A 13,780-nucleotide genomic window follows, 5' to 3' on the forward strand; every position below is an offset into this window, starting at 1 on the left:
TGCTAAGGCCAGGTGTTTTTGTATAATCTTGGGAATTATAAAATTTTAACCCACTTGGCCCATATTCAATCAGATATAATAATTTGTCTGCCTTCATGCAGTACAGTCAGATCTGTATTAAATCCCATTACGGTGGCTACAGGGAAGCCCGTCTCTTCATAATCTGAGAATCCTCTCAATCACACCAGCAGATGTCAAAATCATCGAAATCATCATCCAAATGCCAGTGTTCCAATTATAATTCTCCAACTGTCCCCAGCTGTACGAATATAAATCCCTCTCCTCTCGGTGCTTATACAATGCAGCACAGAAACATAATCACAGACCACATTTTTAATTCAGCTGCAGATTATTCTTTTACGATGTGGTTTCCTCAGATTTAGCCAGATTGGAATTTACCCAATGGGTTTCAAATGCCATCTCTTTTACTCATAACTACAAGTTACTTTGAGTTGTAGTAATTGAATCCAGGGATGTGGAAGACTGATGACGCCGAAAATACCAGGACTAGATTACACAGGGCACTGTTGAATCATGCATTTCTATCCACAGATAAAGTGACAGCAATAAGATTAGTTTAGTCCAACACACACATAGAACAGGAAGGCTCCTCCCATCACAGGCAGATTTTACTTCCCAGAAGAATTCATGTATGTTTGTGGGCAGATGTGTAAACAAAAGATACTGTATAAACATCAAGATGTAGGCACTTATGTGTTTACTGAATACACTTGTGCGTCCAAAATTGCAACCTATAATGTTAAAAGTGCACTAATTTAGACCAGGGCCCAGTTTCCCAAAAGCATCTTAAGGCTAATAAGTTAATCGTTAGAACTATAGCATCCTATGGTTCTAAATTGAACTTAGCCTTAAGATGCTATTGGGAAACCAGGCCCTGGGCCCTTGTCAAAAGTAATGAGCTACAGGAAATAGGATGCCATTTGGGACTGTGTTCTGGTTGATGTTCCTGTAGGGTTTCTCCGTATTGGCTAAAAGTGGGGCCATTTTTTTTATCACTATTTGTATTTACAGTAAATAGTCAATAAATCTTGAAGCTGAAAATGACTGATTTTATTATACCCAGCGAAACTGGATACCACAGAAATGGTACATTACCAATCAAGCAAAGTTATGAAAGACGGCCATGTGGCACCATCACCCTGACCTGGGTCTCCGTCATTTTCCTGTTTCCTGTTAACCATGAGGATTGGATGATTCCCTATTCCAAGGGATACTCTGTTTTCAGGTTGTCCAGACTTTTAGAACTAACATTGTGTGGGTTGGTGATTGTCCATGACAAATTGGAATCTGCCTCTTATGAGCCAGAACTGAGCGCTGCTGAGTGAACAACCATTTGCTATTTAAAGAGGCTACTTATGGAAAGAATCAGAGAGAGATGTATGTGGCAGTTGAACTGAGAGAGGGTTTTTTATTGTGTGTGTTTCATATGGATAGAACTCTACTACCATATGCACTGTATAGACCATCTATTAAATCAATTTGATGGGCAAAATAAATGACTGAGGTAAATGTCTCTGCGTAGTTCAGGAAACGGTGGGTACCAGTAGTTGTATTACGCTAACTTTGATCTGTGCATAGTTCAGGCAACGGTGGGTATCGGTAGTTGTATTGAACTTGCATTGAATCTCTCTTTATCAAGAGTCCCCACCATCAGAAATACTGTATTACACACGATATGGTGTGGGCTGTGGTAACATTATGTTTCCCTATATTGGATAGATACCACAGTTAGAGCACATAATGCATAATAACATAAACTCAGCAAAAAAAGAAACGTCCATTTTTCAGGACCCTGTCTTTCAAAGATAATTCATAAACATCTTAATAACTTCACAGATCTTCATTGTAAAGGGTTTAAACACTGTTTCCCATGCTTGTTCAATGAACCATGAACAATTAATGAACATGCACCTGTGGAACGGTTGTTAAGACACTAACAACTTACAGACGGTAGGCAATTAAGGTCACAGTTATGAAAATGTAGGACACAAAAGAGGCCTTTCTACTGACTCTGAAAAACACCAAAAGAAAGATGCCCAGGGTCCCTGCTCATCTGCGTGAACGTGCCTTAGGCATGCTGCAAGGAGGCATGAGGACTGCAGATGTGACCAGGTCAATAAATTGCAATGTCCGTACTGTGAGATGCCTAAGACAGCGCTACAGGGAGACAGGATGGACAGCTGATCGTCCACGCAGTGGCAGACCACGTGTAACAACACCTGCACAGGATCGGTACATCCGAACATCACACCTACAGTACAGGTACTGGATGGCAACAACAACTGACCGAGTTACAACTTGAACGCACAATCTCTCCATCAGTGCTCAAACTGTCAGCAATAGGCTGAGAGAGGCTGGACTGAGGGCTTGTAGGCCTGTTGTAAGGTAGGTCCTCACCAGACATCACTGGGCACAAACCCACCGTCGCTGGACCAGACAGGACTGGCAAAAAGCGCTCTTCACTGATGAGTTGCGGTTTTGTCTCACATGGGGTGATGGTCGGATTCGCGTTTATCGTCGAAGGAATGAGCGTTACACTGGGGCCTGTACTCTGGAGTGGGATTGATTTGGAGGTGGAGAGTCCATCATGGTCTTAGGCGGTGTGTCAAAGCGTCATTGGACTGAGCTTGTTGTCATTGCAGGCAATCTCAATGCTGTGCGTTACAGGGAAGACATCCTCGTCCCTCATGTGGTACCCTTCCTGCAGGCTCATCCTGACATGACCCTCCAGCATGACAATGCCACCAGCCATACTGCTCGTGCTGTGCATGATTTCCTGCAAGTCAGGAATGTCAGTGTTTGGCCATGGCCAGCGAAGAGCCCGAATCTCAATCCCATTAAGCGCATCTGGGACCTGTTGGATCGGAGGGTGAGGGCTAGGGCCATTCCCCCCAGAAATGCCAGTAAACTTGCAGGTGCCTTGGTGGAAGAGTGGGGTAACATCTCACAGCAAGAACTGGCAAATCTGGTGCAGTCTATGAGAAGGAGATGCACTGCAGTACTTAGTGCAGCTGGTGGCCACACTGTTACTTTTGATTTTGACCCCCCCCCCTTTGTTCAGGGACACATTATTCCATTTCTGTTAGTCACATGTCTATGGAACTTGTTCAGTTTATGTCTCAGTTGTTGAATCTTGTTATGTTCATACAAATATTTACACATGTGAAGTTTTCTGAAAATAAACGCAGTTGACAGTGAGAGGACGTTTATTTTTTTGCTGAGTTTATGTTATTTATCTAAAGGGACTTATAGACATACATTTTTAACATATAGGTAGTCCCAGGAATCAAACCCACTATCCTGGTGTTATAAGCACCATGCTATACCAACTGAGCTACAGAGGACCACATCCCACATTTAGGACTGACGATAAGCATTGAATTACAACTGCAATGACAAGATACCAGTCAAACACTTTCTTTTTACGGTGGCAATACAACAAAAACCCCAAGATTGTGATTTCCAGAAAGGAGAATCAGAGGGAGTGTCAGGTTACCAGTGAACAGGTGCTCCTTGCTTTGCACCCCTCTGATGTGGGGGAAGGGTGGGGTGGGGTAGTACTGTGGTGTTGGGGTACAGGGGTGATGCAATCACTAAATTGTAGCCCTTTTCGTTGATACATTGTCTCCAGGTAACTTGACTCCACTGCATGCACATAGTGTTCGCCCCAATGCACAGATCATGTTATATTCTGATGGTAGGGTTGGAGTGGGGAAATGTGACCCCAGATCTGTAGGCTAAGCTACTTTATGGGCAACTCCTACTACTAGAGATGGAACATCATACTGGTAGTGTGTGCAGAGACTTGGATCCCAATGGAAGGAGTGTAGACGGCTACGAGTAGTATGACAATGACATTAGTCATTCAGTCAAATATACAGTGCATTTTGAATGTATTCAGACCACTTGATTTTTTTCCCACATTTTGTTACGTTACAACCTTATTTTCTAGAATTAATTAAATATTTTTTTCCCCCTCATAAATCTACACACACACACACACACACACACACACACACACACACACACACACACACACACAATACCCCATAATGACCAAGCAAAAACAGGTTCATTAAAAAAAAACATGTATTACAAATAAAAACAGAAATATTACATTCACATAAGTATTCGGACCCTTTACTCAGTACTTTGTTGAAGCACCTTTGACAGCGATTACAGCCTTGAGTCTTCTTGGGTATAATGCTACAAGCTTGGCACACCTGTATTTGAGGAGTTTCCCATTATTCTCTGTAGATCCTTTCAAGCTCTGTCAGGTTGGATGGGAGCATCGCTACACAGCTATTTTCAGGTCTCTCCAGAGATGATCAATTGGGTTTTAGTCCGGGCTCTGGCTGGGCCAGTCAAGGACATTCAGAGACTTGTCCCGATGCCACTCCTGTGGTGTTTTGGCTGTGTGCTTAGGGTCGTTGTCATGTTGGAAGGTGAATCTTCACCCCAGTCTGAGGTCCGAAGCAGGTTGTCATCAAGGATCTCTCTGTACTTTGCGCCGTTCATAATTCCCTCAATCCTGACTAGTCTCCCAGTCCCTGCCGCTGAAAAAAATCCCCACAGCATGATGCTGCCACCACCATGCTTCACTGTAGGGATGGTGCCAGGTTTACTCCAGACGTGACGGTTGGCATCCAGGCCAAAGGGTTCAATCTTGGTTTCATCAGACCAGAGAATCTTGTTTTTCATGGTCAAAAAGTCCAAAAGTCCTTTAGGTGCCTTTTGGCAAACTCCAAGCGGACTGTCATGTGCCTTTTACTGAGTAGTAGCTACGGTTTGGCCCCTCTACCACAAAGGCCTGATTGGTGGAGTGCTGCAGAGATGGTTGTCCTTCTGGAAGGTTCTCCCATCTTTGCAGAGGAACTCTGGAGCTCTGTCAGAGTGACCGTCAGGTTTTTGGTCACCTCCCTGACCAAGGCACTTCTCTCCCGATTGCTCAGTTTGGCCAGATCTAGGAAGAGTTTTGGTGGTTCCAAACTTCTTCCATTTAAGAATGATGGAGGCCACTGTGTTCTTTAATGCTGCAGAAATGTTTTGGTACCCTTCCTCAGATCTTTGCCTCACCATAGTCCTGTCTCAGAGCTCTACAGACAATTCCTTTGACCTCATATGGCTTGGTTTTTGCTCTGACATGCACTGTCAACTGTTGGACCTTATATATTATGTCCAATCAATTTAATTTACCACAGGTGGACTCCAATCAAGTTGTAGAAAATCTCAAGGATGATCAATAGAAACAGGATGCACTTGAGCTCAATTTTGAGTCTCATAGCAAAGGGTCTGAATACTTATGTAAATAAGGTTTTTCTGTTGATTCGTTTTTATACACTTGCAAAAATGTCTAAAAACCTGTTTTCGCTTTTTCATTATGGGGTATTGTGTGTAGATTTCCGAATGCACTGTATACATATACACGCAACCTCACAAATGACATAATTAAATATAAACAAAATAAAACTGACCTATAAAAAGAAAATTAAGTAACATCAATAGATGTTTTATTGTCACATACACAGCTATGTTTAAAAATCATACAGTACGATAATATTATTATTACATTATTAGCTCACGGTGCAGTAGGTCATTTGCAATATTGTCAAAAAAGATTCACATTATAGACTACACAGTGACTTCAAGTGCACCCTTTTTGAAGTTTTAGAACTTTACATTGTAGCCTTTGATGTCACATGTCACACAAATAGTGCTTGGCCACCACACAATGTATCACCTTGACTTGAAACACGAAACATTTGAAGTAGAATAACGTTTCAAAGAGATACTTGAGGTTTGGCAGTATGAATGTTGTCTGAGTGTGTGTGGCATTGGCTGCTACAGTTTGTGTAGTTGGGAGTGTAGTTGCTTCAACTATGGGCCAGTTGAACCTGGGTCTGTGCTATCTGAAATCCTTGGGACGTTCCTACCCCATTGAAGTTGACGTTTAAAATGGTTAAGGTTATATAAGGGTTATGATTAAGGTTAGGCTAAGGGTACGAGTGAAGGTTCGGGTTTAGGGTGAGGACGTCCCAGGGATCCCGTATAGCACTGACGTTGCTTCAGCGTGTCAGCCATATTGGAATGCTCGGCTCAGGATGGGAAATACAGGACTGGCGTAGTAGGCGAGCCTGGAGTGGTGGGCAGAGAAAGGAGAGCGCACCAACCGCTAAGCAACTTGAGTTTTTGACGGATTTAAAACACATATAAACGAGGAATTACACCGGTAAACTAAAGTGAATTATCCGACACGCGAATTGGATAGGCCAACGTGAGTACGGTTATGTTTCTTATATTATATCCTGATGTATAATGTAGGCGACTTCCAGGCGAAGTGTGTGATGGAGCGTCTGCTGTGCTTACACATTAACGTTTCCTCCCATAAAACTACAAGTTGTTTTCCTTATCACTTATCTTTCTGTTGAAGATGGCTAGCTAATATGTCGTTCTCAATCATTGTGTTGTCTATCAATTGATACTTCATCGCTATAACGTAAGCATATCACACACGTAGCCCATTCAACCTAGAAATGATATTCTTGTCGTCATTCATTAAATCTTCAGGAAAGTACGTTAATCACAATCTCCAGATTGTTGTGTGTATATATAAAAACAATGTCCCCAAATGTGCTCATAAAGTCTTCATTCGTAAATTCCCGTAGTTTATGTCTATTTTGTATTCAATGATTGTTAGTGTATTCAGATTATACGTTTGTATGTTGTAGCTAGGTAACCAAGCTTATGGATGTTTCCTGAAGATTTGTGTTGTTAATTACACCCTTGTGAAGCTTATTACATTTGGATATTGGCGTGGCATTTCTTCTTGTTGTTCTTACTGTTTATACTACTGTAAACCCGAGGCTCTGGAAATTCAAATTACACTGAAGTCCTGTATTTTTAGGACCTTTTTATTTATTTATTTCACCTTTATTTAACCAGGTAGGCCAGTTGAGAACAAGTTCTGAGGGTAAAGATATAGTGTAATCACATATTGTCCTAGTTACTACTTTTAATTTATACATGTATGACTCAATATCTGAAGTTGTTGAAAGGCAATATGACCAGACCTTGGTCCGCCATAATATTGTGTTCATGTTGTTGAGTATCCATTCCCAATGTTTTTCCGGGACATTCCAAATATCGACTTGTCTGCTTGAGACTTACAAGAAACTTTTGTATCAAGTGAGAAGTTGGGACAGTGTTGCACTCAGGGCCTGTATTTACCAAGCGTCTCAGAGTAGGAGTGCTGATCTGGGATCAGGTTCTCCCTGTCCATAATAACCTGCGTTATTATTATCTAAAAGGCTATACAGATCCCAGATCAGAACTCCCACTCTGAGACACTAAAATACAGGCCCAAGTACACTTTCAGAGCCAGGAGGGCAGATTTAGACAGACTTCTTCATGATGACACAAACACTTGACAGTTTGTAATCTAATGGGCTGGGAATGAAATGAAACATACAGGCATTGATTGGAGTCATAAATTGCTTGAGGAATTGAATTAATTGATAAGACTCCCAGAGTGTGTGTGTGTGTGTGTGTGTGTGTGTGTGTGTGTGTGTGTGTGTGTGTGTGTGTGTGTGTGCGAGAGAGAGCTTGAGCATGTTACATTTTCCACTGAGTAGGCCTAACCTTGCTCATAGACACCTCAGGCGAGTTCTATCCACAGGCTCTATTCCACATCCTCCCAACGTATTCTGCCTACAGTTGTTTTAGAGGAAGAGGAGCTGCCTAGTGTTGTCTTAGCTACAGAGGAAGAGGAGCTGCCTAGTGTTGTCTTAGCGACAGAGGAAGAGGAGCTGCCTAGTGTTGTCTTAGCGACAGAGGAAGAGGAGCTGCCTAGTGTTGTTTTAGCTACAGAGGAAGAGGAGCTGCCTAGTGTTGTCTTAGCGACAGAGGAAGAGGAGCTGCCTAGTGTTGTTTTAGCGACAGAGGAAGAGGAGCTGCCTAGTGTTGTTTTAGCGACAGAGGAAGAGGAGCTGCCTAGTGTTGTCTTAGCTACAGAGGAAGAGGAGCTGCCTAGTGTTGTCTTAGCGACAGAGGAAGAGGAGCTGCCTAGTGTTGTTTTAGCGACAGAGGAAGAGGAGCTGCCTAGTGTTGTTTTAGCTACAGAGGAAGAGGAGCTGCCTAGTGTTGTCTTAGCTACAGAGGAAGAGGAGCTGCCTAGTGTTGTCTTAGCGACAGAGGAAGAGGAGCTGCCTAGTGTTGTTTTAGCTACAGAGGAAGAGGAGCTGCCTAGTGTTGTCTTAGCTACAGAGGAAGAGGAGCTGCCTAGTGTTGTCTTAGCGACAGAGGAAGAGGAGCTGCCTAGTGTTGTCTTAGCTACAGAGGAAGAGGAGCTGCCTAGTGTTGTTTTAGCGACAGAGGAAGAGGAGCTGCCTAGTGTTGTTTTAGCGACAGAGGAAGAGGAGCTGCCTAGTGTTGTTTTAGAGACAGAGGAAGAGGAGCTGCCTAGTGTTGTCTTAGCTACAGAGGAAGAGGAGCTGCCTAGTGTTGTCTTAGCGACAGAGGAAGAGGAGCTGCCTAGTGTTGTCTTAGCTACAGAGGAAGAGGAGCTGCCTAGTGTTGTCTTAGCGACAGAGGAAGAGGAGCTGCCTAGTGTTGTCTTAGCGACAGAGGAAGAGGAGCTGCCTAGTGTTGTTTTAGCTACAGAGGAAGAGGAGCTGCCTAGTGTTGTCTTAGCTACAGAGGAAGAGGAGCTGCCTAGTGTTGTTTTAGCTACAGAGGAAGAGGAGCTGCCTAGTGTTGTTTTAGCTACAGAGGAAGAGGAGCTGCCTAGTGTTGTCTTAGCTACAGAGGAAGAGGAGCTGCCTAGTGTTGTTTTAGCTACAGAGGAAGAGGAGCTGCCTAGTGTTGTCTTAGCTACAGAGGAAGAGGAGCTGCCTAGTGTTGTTTTAGCGACAGAGGAAGAGGAGCTGCCTAGTGTTGTCTTAGCGACAGAGGAAGAGGAGCTGCCTAGTGTTGTTTTAGCGACAGAGGAAGAGGAGCTGCCTAGTGTTGTCTTAGCTACAGAGGAAGAGGAGCTGCCTAGTGTTGTCTTAGCTACAGAGGAAGAGGAGCTGCCTAGTGTTGTCTTAGCGACAGAGGAAGAGGAGCTGCCTAGTGTTGTCTTAGCTACAGAGGAAGAGGAGCTGCCTAGTGTTGTTTTAGCGACAGAGGAAGAGGAGCTGCCTAGTGTTGTCTTAGCTACAGAGGAAGAGGAGCTGCCTAGTGTTGTCTTAGCTACAGAGGAAGAGGAGCTGCCTAGTGTTGTCTTAGCTACAGAGGAAGAGGAGCTGCCTAGTGTTGTCTTAGCTACAGAGGAAGAGGAGCTGCCTAGTGTTGTTTTAGCTACAGAGGAAGAGGAGCTGCCTAGTGTTGTTTTAGCGACAGAGGAAGAGGAGCTGCCTAGTGTTGTCTTAGCTACAGAGGAAGAGGAGCTGCCTAGTGTTGTTTTAGCTACAGAGGAAGAGGAGCTGCCTAGTGTTGTCTTAGCGACAGAGGAAGAGGAGCTGCCTAGTGTTGTTTTAGCGACAGAGGAAGAGGAGCTGCCTAGTGTTGTCTTAGCGACAGAGGAAGAGGAGCTGCCTAGTGTTGTTTTAGCTACAGAGGAAGAGGAGCTGCCTAGTGTTGTTTTAGCTACAGAGGAAGAGGAGCTGCCTAGTGTTGTCTTAGCTACAGAGGAAGAGGAGCTGCCTAGTGTTGTTTTAGCGACAGAGGAAGAGGAGCTGCCTAGTGTTGTTTTAGCGACAGAGGAAGAGGAGCTGCCTAGTGTTGTCTTAACTACAGAGGAAGAGGAGCTGCCTAGTGTTGTTTTAGCGACAGAGGAAGAGGAGCTGCCTAGTGTTGTTTTAGCGACAGAGGAAGAGGAGCTGCCTAGTGTTGTCTTAGCTACAGAGGAAGAGGAGCTGCCTAGTGTTGTTTTAGCGACAGAGGAAGAGGAGCTGCCTAGTGTTGTCTTAGCTACAGAGGAAGAGGAGCTGCCTAGTGTTGTTTTAGCTACAGAGGAAGAGGAGCTGCCTAGTGTTGTTTTAGCGACAGAGGAAGAGGAGCTGCCTAGTGTTGTCTTAGCTACAGAGGAAGAGGAGCTGCCTAGTGTTGTCTTAGCTACAGAGGAAGAGGAGCTGCCTAGTGTTGTCTTAGCTACAGAGGAAGAGGAGCTGCCTAGTGTTGTTTTAGCTACAGAGGAAGAGGAGCTGCCTAGTGTTGTTTTAGCGACAGAGGAAGAGGAGCTGCCTAGTGTTGTTTTAGCGACAGAGGAAGAGGAGCTGCCTAGTGTTGTTTTAGCGACAGAGGAAGAGGAGCTGCCTAGTGTTGTCTTAGCTACAGAGGAAGAGGAGCTGCCTAGTGTTGTTTTAGCTACAGAGGAAGAGGAGCTGCCTAGTGTTGTCTTAGCTACAGAGGAAGAGGAGCTGCCTAGTGTTGTTTTAGCGACAGAGGAAGAGGAGCTGCCTAGTGTTGTCTTAGCGACAGAGGAAGAGGAGCTGCCTAGTGTTGTCTTAGCGACAGAGGAAGAGGAGCTGCCTAGTGTTGTCTTAGCGACAGAGGAAGAGGAGCTGCCTAGTGTTGTCTTAGCGACAGAGGAAGAGGAGCTGCCTAGTGTTGTTTTAGCTACAGAGGAAGAGGAGCTGCCTAGTGTTGTTTTAGCGACAGAGGAAGAGGAGCTGCCTAGTGTTGTTTTAGCTACAGAGGAAGAGGAGCTGCCTAGTGTTGTTTTAGCTACAGAGGAAGAGGAGCTGCCTAGTGTTGTTTTAGCGACAGAGGAAGAGGAGCTGCCTAGTGTTGTTTTAGCGACAGAGGAAGAGGAGCTGCCTAGTGTTGTTTTAGCGACAAAGGAAGAGGAGCTGCCTAGTGTTGTCTTAGCTACAGAGGAAGAGGAGCTGCCTAGTGTTGTTTTAGCTACAGAGGAAGAGGAGCTGCCTAGTGTTGTTTTAGCGACAGAGGAAGAGGAGCTGTGTCTAAAGGAGCAGCTGTGACAGGAAGGACAATGCAACAATGTTCTCCAGTTGTACTGCTGCATTCTCCTGTAGATTGGCCAGGATGTAGCCTAGCTTGGCTGCCACACACACACACACACACACACACACACACACACACACACACACACACACACACACACACACACACACACACACACAATGAAACTGCTCAGGATTCTGCTGAGGAAAAAGGCGTTTTCCCCCAGAATCCTGAGGGACGGTGTGTGTGGTGTGTGTGTGTGTGTGGTGTGTGTGTGTGTGTGAGAGGAGTTGATGTGCTCTGATGCAGCTGTGGCGATTATGTGAATTGTTGTGTTGCTTTTTGACCTGATGATCTAAGTGTGGTGGTGATAAAGAACATGTTTCAAAAACAAAGGTATTAGGGGTAGGTCTGCTCTGCTGTTGGCATTTATAATGGACACGTTTGAGTTCCAGCCTCAGAAACATAATTACAAAACAAAGATGCAGTGTGCCCATTTCAAACACTTTTTTTTCCTTTTTTTTCTAAATATGTTGGGGGTCAGAAGTTTAAATGACAGCTTAAACTGGTGTATTACTTCCACTGGTCGACAGGCAGCATGGTTTCACAACCAGCGTCATGTTGCAGTTCACTCCCAGTTTAATTGACTCCAGGTTCCCTCAGATTACAGCGTGTGTTGGGTTTCATAGCGCTGTGCATTCATAACTCTTTGAACTATCTCTGTGAGGATGGATGGACATATGTGAGCTGATTGAAAACAACATCAACTGTTTTCAGTCTCTGTGTGTGTGTGTGTGTGTGTGTGTGTGTGTGTGTGTGTGTGTGTGTGTGTGTGTGTGTTCCTCCTCTATTATAACTGCAGTGTTCCCTGGGATAGCCTAGCAGTATAATGTTGAATTACTAATGTCAAGGATGCCTCTGATTGCTATGTTGGCGCTCACTGAACTGTCATTTTAAGTTAATGGGCATGTTCCTCTGCCAAGACTACTGGTTGCAAAATTCTGGGAACTTTCAATAAATTCCCCGGTATTCCCGAAATCCCATTTGGAGGTTTCCCGTAATCAGGAGGGAATAAGCAGGAAATCCGGAATCCTCCAACCAGGATTTCTGGAAAACCAGGGAATTTATTGAAAGTTCCCAGAATTTTGCAACCAGTAGTCTTGGCAGAGGAACATGCCCATTAACTTAAAATGACAGTTCAACCCTAGACAGACATTGCTGAAGCATGCCAGCTCTTACAAAGCCTGGATAGGTATTTTACATTGCTATACCTATAATCTGGTGGCTGACTGCACAGTTGATGATGTCACATGCAGCTATTGGGGCGTAGACAGGGACGTACTGTTAAATTCAGACCTAGTCTGCATCCTTAATGGCACCCTATTCCCTATGTAGTGCACTACATTTGACCAGGACCCATAAGGCTCTGGTCAGAATTAGGATAGTATGTAGGGAAAAGAGTGCTATTTTGGACGTAGGCCTTGTCTTCTGCAGTGTCTGGGAGATCAGGTGTTGTTCAGCCATTCACAATCTTTAGTTTGAATCCATTCATAAAGCATTTAACACACACGGTCATGCTACTAATACAATACGACCTTAAGTCAAAGCATCACCTTTCACTGGTGGTGAGGAAAATGGTACATTACTTAGAAATATGTCTGATTTATGTGTGTGGTCCTGTGGTGTGTTTTTAAGCATTGTGGGGATGTTGGTACGCCTCTTTCCATTCAAATCATTGTCTAAATATTTTTTAAATAAAAATGGTTCCATGTGTCCCTGGTCTGAAGTTCTCTGTTAGGCATTATGTTGTGGTTTAGATCAGGGATGGGCAACTCCAGTCCTCGGAGTGGTGTCACATCTCCCCCCCCTCCGCTAACAAACACAGCTGGTTTACACTGATTGCATTCTAAACTGAGGATCGTGATTCGTTTATAATTGGAGTCATGTGTGTTAGCTGGGAAAAAGTGTGACACCAATCAGGCCCACAAGGACTGGAGTTGCCCATCCCTGGTTTCGATTAATACATTAATGTTAATCCTGTACACATTTAATCTACCTCAATGAACATAGACAAACCTAACTACCTCCAGGTCCTTTTCCATGACTGGGTTATTTTGAAAGGGGCTAAAAATGCAGCAAATGTAGGTGGAGGACCTAAAGTCAACCCAACTACTACAGTAGTCTACACTACCCTACACTCTATGGGCTGACTATGTTAAGTCTCAAGCTAAAGGTCCCAGTGTTCTCTCTCTGGCTGTCCCAAATGGAACCCTATTCCTTACATAGGGCACTACTATGACCATAGCCTTATGGGGACTGGGAGTGGAGGGCTGTGGAGGCTGGTCATGTTCAGTGGGGAGAAAAACATGATTTTTTTAAAAACACGGAGGTACTAGTTTAACAGGGAGATAATGCCTGAAATTGTATAAGAAGATATTTAACTGTGGTGTGCTTGTCCAGGGATACGACAAAAATGTGTGCCGTTGGAGGTACTGGGGACTGGAGTTGGGAACCACTGCGCCACTGAACACTCCACCAGCCTGGCCTGCAGTGGCCTTAGCAGGCAGGATGAAGGACCGGAAGAGGAAAACAAACAAAGCAAGCAGACTGCCAGCCATTCTCTTCCATCCAGAGCACCTCAGGGACCACAGAGTATCTGGGTAACTGGTGATGAGAGATATACCCCCGCTAGCATTTCTCGTTGCTTTCTTTAGCGGTCACAAATGCAGCAGTAGATCAACTCCCTCTAAAGGTAAATAGAAAACAAGCTACAGTAGGCAGTCAGATCTGTTTTTTACATTTACAGGAGGCACAA

The 13,780-nt window shown here is 44.3% G+C and overlaps 1 protein-coding gene across 2 annotated transcripts in view; it reads left to right on the forward strand.

Moving 5' to 3' along the window:
* The first annotated feature begins 6,102 nt into the window (after window positions 1-6,102).
* The window catches only part of LOC106588992 (focal adhesion kinase 1), a 252,781-nt gene continuing 245,103 nt past the window's right edge, over window positions 6,103-13,780 (forward strand). The window contains exon 1 of one of the 2 annotated variants that reach the window (XM_014178602.2): window positions 6,103-6,295. The gene's annotated coding sequence lies outside the window, so the exon portion shown is untranslated. The remainder of the gene's footprint in view (window positions 6,296-13,780) is intronic. The other variant, XM_014178603.2, reaches the window with a different exon arrangement.

The sequence above is a fragment of the Salmo salar genome, chromosome ssa27 (genome assembly GCF_905237065.1).
Source record: "Salmo salar chromosome ssa27, Ssal_v3.1, whole genome shotgun sequence".
Taxonomy (NCBI): domain Eukaryota; kingdom Metazoa; phylum Chordata; class Actinopteri; order Salmoniformes; family Salmonidae; genus Salmo; species Salmo salar.